Source organism: Triticum aestivum, chromosome 3D (assembly GCF_018294505.1).
Source record: "Triticum aestivum cultivar Chinese Spring chromosome 3D, IWGSC CS RefSeq v2.1, whole genome shotgun sequence".
NCBI lineage: Eukaryota > Viridiplantae > Streptophyta > Magnoliopsida > Poales > Poaceae > Triticum > Triticum aestivum.
Genome location: NC_057802.1, coordinates 176,359,179 through 176,364,425, shown reverse-complemented (window position 1 = coordinate 176,364,425; position 5,247 = coordinate 176,359,179).

Sequence of the window (5,247 nt, the reverse complement as noted above, 5' to 3'; positions counted from 1 at the left end):
AGCGCCGCTTCGTCCCCGACCGGACCGAACACGACCAAGAGAACCCCGGCCTGGGGGCAGTCCATATGGAGGATGCCGTTGAGCCGGCCGGTGGCCAAGCCGGCGGCGAAGCGGGCGGCTCCGGGTTCACCGCTACCTTCGACGACTGGCCGGACGAGGACGAAACCGAAGCCGTCCCGCACTGCCAGCCGGCATCCGGACGCGGCGCGGGCTCCTCCGGCGCGCAGCCTGCTCGGGGTAGAGGCCAGAAACGCCGCGCCGCCCAGGGCATGTTCGGCAGCCGGACGAAGAAGCCCAGGGGTGGGGCGGCAGCCACCAGGCGGGAAGAGGCGGCCGCGAAGGCGGCTCGCTTCCGCAAAGTGGTGAAGCAGCCGCGGACTGTGTCGGCGTAAGTTCTCTCTTTCTATGTACTCTCCTTCTTTCTTTTCTTGGGTGGTTCTTGAACCTTCGTCTTCTTTTTCAACGGTCAGAGCTCCGCTGTCACTTGAGCGGGCGGCTGCCGCCTCCGTCGTCGAGTCGCCAGGGGGCTCTGGGAGCACCACCCGCCGCGTAGATCCCCGCGCCGCCCTCCTGGAGGCGACGGAAAGGAACGCGCGGGAGGTGCGGGAGGAGCAGGAAGCACAAGAGGCGGAGGCACGGAGGGCAGCCGCCACCCAGGCAGCTCGGGAGGAGGAGGCGGCGAAGGCGCTCGCCGAGGCCGCAGCCAAGGCCCGGGCAGAGGCCGAGGCCGAGGCGGCGGCAGGGGAGGCTTTGATGGTCACCCCCCTGCGCACCATGGCGCCAGGGGACGTGGATCCCTCGCCAGGGGGAGCCAGCGGTTCCCAGCCGGGGCTAGGAGGAAGCGGCAACGACGTCATCATCTTGGGGGAGGCGCCGGGTCCGACTCCTCCGACTAGGGCGGCCCAAGGCGGCCAGCCTGAGCCTGCGCCCGCGCAGTCGGCGGAGGGCGAGCCGGCCGCGGGAGCTGAGGTGGCGGTCCGGGTTCCGCCAAGCCGGCGTGCAGGGAAGACCGCGTCGGAGCCGCAGAAGGCTGCGTCGGAGCCACAGCCGGCCGTGGGCTTGAGCTCGTCGGCCTGAGACGCAGAGGCGGCCAACGCTACCTCGGGGTGGACGCCGGGCGGAGGGACAGCTGTGGTGAACGTCGCTGCACAAGACGTCCGGACCCGGCTCCAAAGCCAAGCTGCGACGCTGAGGCAGTTCACCGACGAATTCCTCGCAACGCGGGCAGCCATCCGGGTTAGTATTCTCATCTTGTTCTTTCTTGATCTTGATTTCTCTCGTGGGGGCGCGTCAGCGCACCCACTGGGTGTAGTCCCCGAGTTCCGAGTCGGCTGCTGAGCAGGCGGCTTGGAACGTCTTGGAGATTTTGTCTTTGCTGCTTTTGTTCTCACTTCGGTCTTCTGTCCGTCTTGCAGGACTACCACAACCTCCGAGCGGCCGCCTTCAACTCCCAGGCTTGGGAGCTGACTCAGAAGACCGCCGATCTCACTGAAAGCCGAGGTATGTGACTTGATCTTTATCTCATGTGGGGGCGCGTCAGCGCACCCACTGGGTGTAGTCCCCGAGATTCGGGCCGACTGCTGAGCAGTCGGCTCGAATCTTCCTTGATGATTTCTCATTGTTCTTCTTCTTCTTCTATCTCTGCAGCGGCCAACGCCAGTCTGAGGGCACAACTGGGGGAGTCCCAGACTGCTCTTCGTGCCAAGGACGCGGAGCTCGCCGCCTTGGTGCAGGAGCGCGACCGCCTGGTCAAGAAGCTGGCCGACCAGGAGGAAGGCCACAAGGCGGCGCAGAAGGCTGCGCAGGATCGCGAAGCCACCCTCCAGGCCGAGTTTGAGACGGAGGCGGCCGATTGGGCAGAGGCCAGGCAGACTCTGGTCTCCGGCTATGGCCAGATTGAGGATCTAGTTGACGGTAAGTCGTCCACCCCTTCATCCTTTCTTGCCATCTGCCACTTCGGCTTGTTTTTCTGATTTCGGTGTTTTTCTTTTCTTTTCTCCTTCGCGCAGAGTACTTCCCTGGCTACTCAACTGCCGCCAACCAGGCCATCGAAGCCCGTCGCCAGGCGAAGAGGCAAGCCGGCTTCGAGATCTCGCCAACCGCCGGCCGCTCGCTGGAAGAACAGCTCCTGACGATCCAGGCTCGCATCCAGCCGGCTCACAGGCTGCTCCGCCGGCTTCAGCGCGCGGGATCGCAGGTCTTGGCCGCTCTCTGGCCCGGCCAAGTGGTCCCTCCCACCCCCAGTTGGGCCGCCGACTGGCTGGAGTTGGCAGCCGGCCGCTTCGAGGCTTGGAAGGCATCAACAGCTCGCTCCGGCGCCAGGCGGGCGCTGGAGTTCGTCAAGGCCTGGTATCCCGGCCTGAACCTGTACCAGCTGGCTACCTGGCGGCAGCAAGCCGACACGGAGCTGGAGCCGGCGCGGCCGGCCATCATTCGGCGGGCTTCAGCGATCGCCGACTACACCGACACCAACGTCTTCGCCCCCGAGGTCGACGACAATGGAGTCGCCCAGCCGGAAGATTGGTTCGGGCTCGACCCGGCGTACGGCGAGGACTCGGCGGAGGAGATCGAATCCAGCGATGAGGGCGAAGAGGAGGAGGAGGAGGGTGAAGACGCCGAGCCGGCTGGCGGAGTAGCCGGCCAGCCTGACCACGCCTCCAGCACTACGTCGTGTGCGAGTGCGTCTCCTGTCGCGGGAGGTGGTCAAGCCGGGACCAGCTAGGCGGCTGCTCCTTCAGCCGGCGAGGCCGCCTTCACCGACCAGCTCGGCCTTCCTGTTACGCCTTAGTCTTCTTTCTTTTGTTTTCCTGTCTTGTTACTTTTGAACAATGTTTGGTTAAGTCTGCACAATTACACCCACTGGGTGTATTCAAACTCAAATCTGTTGCCAGCCTGTGTGCGGCTTTATGTATATAAGTTATGCAATCGGTCTTTCCTTGTACTTTCGTTTTTGTCCTTCTGCTTTTTTCCTTTGCCGCCCTCCCTTGGTTGCCGCCTCCCTAGTCAAACAGTTGCTCTGCAATCTGTAGCCGGGGAGTGCCTGGCCGATTGGGGAGGGGGAAGTACTTTGAGTTTTGCCGGACTTAAGCTAAGTTTTTTAGGAAGCCGGCCAGCCGGCTGTTTTGACAGCCGACAGGCATATTTGGAGGCCGTCTCTTTGCTATATAGGTTAGTTGTTCCTTAGCCATTTTTCGTGTGGGCGTCCTTTCTGTCTTCTCTCTTGCTAGTCGGACAGTCAGTTCAGTGAGCTGCGACTTTCAGCAAGAGAGGACTTGGGAGCCGGCGCACTACTTTGCTGACTTCGGGAAGAACTTTGAATATAGCTCAAGGCGGCCAGTCCCCGAGCCGACTGGTCGGACCCGGTGCCGGACAAGAATTCAAAATGTAATAATACATTTATGGATATGACACTCGTCATTCATAGATAAATAAAAGGCAGTCCCCGAGTACTGTTCGGGGGGCCTGTTGGTTTGTACTTAATACAAAAAGGGGTAGCGTGATACATACTACTTTTCAGCTGTAAAATCGTCTTAGGAGATTTGCGTTCCGTGGTCGCTCCGACTCCTTGCCGGAGTCGTCTCTTTTGCGTGCTCTTGGCTTTTGCGCGTCGATCAAGTAGTAGGAGTTGTTGCCGAGTGCCTTGCTGACGACGAAGGGGCCTTCCCAAGGGGCCGAGAGCTTGTGCTGGCCGGCTGTTCTCTGGATCAGCCGGAGCACAAGGTTGCCCTCTTGGAAGGATCTTGGCTTGACCTTGCGGTTGTAGTAGCGGCGCAGGCCTTGCTGGTAGATGGCGGACCGGCTGAGGGCTAACAGCCGGCCTTCTTCCAGTAGGTCGACGCCGTCTTCTCTTGCTTCTTTGGCTTCCTCCTCCGTGTACATGGTGATCCGAGGCGAGTCGAACTCGATGTCTGTTGGGATGACAGCCTCGGCACCGTACACAAGGAAGAATGGAGTGAAGCCGGTTGACTTGTTGGGTGTAGTGCGCAGACTCCAGAGGACAGCCGGCAGCTCTTCGAGCTAGCAGCCGGCCGACCGCTCCAGTGGTACAACCAGTCGGGGCTTGATGCCGGAGAGGATAAGTCCATTTGCTCGCTCGACCTGGCCATTTGACTACGGGTGGGCAATGGACGCTAAGTCCAGTCGGATGCCCTGCGTCGCGCAGAAACGTGCCAGTGCGCCTTTGGCGAAGTTCGTGCCGTTGTCGGTGATGATGCTGTGCGGCACGCCGTACCGAGTAGTGATGTCGGTGATGAATGTCACGGCAGTCGGCCCGTTCAGCTTCTTAATTGGCTTGGCTTCGATCCACTTCGTGAACTTGTCCACCGCAACGAGTAGATGTGTCATGCCACCGCGGGCTGTCTTGAAAGGGCCCACCATGTCCAGTCCCTAGACGGCAAAAGGCCAGGTGAGGGGAATGGTCTTGAGGGCAGAAGCCGGCAGGTGTTGTTTGGAACTGAAGACTTGACATCCTCTACAGCTCTTGACTATTTCTTTAGCATCCTCCAAGGCAGTCGGCCAGAAGAACCTATGGCGGAAAGCCTTGGCCACGAGGGATCTTGAGGCGGCGTGATGGCCGCATTCGCCTTGGTGGATGTCTATGAGGATTGCCACTCCTTTTTCTGGCTCGACGCAACACTGGAAGATTCCAGTGACGCTGCGCTTCACGAGCTCCTTGTTGATTATTGTGTATGCTGCGGCTCGTCGTTGCACTAGTCTTGCTGCGATCTCATCAGCCGGCAGTTCTCTGCTGACTAGGAACTTGAGGATGGGCTGGGCCCATGAGGGAGCTGTGACTTCTTCTCCTGTTAATGTGGCCACCATGACTCGGGTGGGTGGGTTGGGTGTTGCATTGGAGTCGACCACCGCTTCTTGTGTCATTGCAGTCCCCGGGCCGACTGCTGCAGTCCCCGGGCCGGGTTCTGAAGTCCCTGGGCTGGGTGCGACTACGTCAGTCCCCGGGGCAGTCGTCGAAGTCCCCGTGCCGCCTGCGGGGTTTCTTGAGCCGGATCCGGCTGTTTCTGGCGCAGGCGGTACGAAGATGGAATCCGAATCTGGAGACGGCTTGATGGACGGCTTGAGGAGGCGCTGGAGGGAGACGCCAGTCGGTATGGCTTGTCGGGTGGAGCCGATCCGTGCTAGGGCATCTGCTTGGTCGTTGTCGGCCCTTGGCACGTGAAGGAACTCGCACCCTTTGAAGTATCTGCTCATCTGCTGGACGAGGAAACGGTAGCTCGCCATGTTCGCGTC